A 586-nucleotide genomic window follows, 5' to 3' on the forward strand; every position below is an offset into this window, starting at 1 on the left:
TTACCAAATCGCAAAACTCCTTGAGTAATGCGCACTCACAGTTAAGATCAATCACCGTGAGAGGACCCTTATAGACTGCTTTCCTTGATTCATGAAGGATCTCATCCTTGGCCCATTGACTGGAAATATTTCCAACATAAATATGAGAACTAGAGCCAACAGCAACACCATTCACTGCACCCCTAGTACCAAGTCCTATATCCATGAATTTTACACGGCAATGAAAATTTCCAGGTGCATAATGTCGAGCTTTTATTGCATCAGTAATCCTTCTGTACTTGACCAAAGCAAAAAATTTCATTGGGAAGAAAATAACCCTTTCAATATGATCAAACCTCTCTATTTGAAACCTAATATGGCTTTCAAGCATGCCAGGTGCTACACAGCTAAGGATGGGAATAGGCTAGGCCGTCCGACAGGGGCCTATGACCTGGCCTACTTATGGCCTGGCCTGGTCTGGCCTGTTTAATAAAAAGGTCAGGCTCAGGCTGTTTTTAAAGCCTATTTATGTAAATAGGCCAGGCTCAGGCTTGTAAAAAAACCTATTAGGCCTGACAGGCCGGCCTATATATATTTGATATGTATT

The sequence above is a fragment of the Cicer arietinum genome, chromosome 7 (genome assembly GCF_000331145.2).
Source record: "Cicer arietinum cultivar CDC Frontier isolate Library 1 chromosome 7, Cicar.CDCFrontier_v2.0, whole genome shotgun sequence".
In the NCBI taxonomy this organism is placed as follows: Eukaryota; Viridiplantae; Streptophyta; class Magnoliopsida; order Fabales; family Fabaceae; genus Cicer; species Cicer arietinum.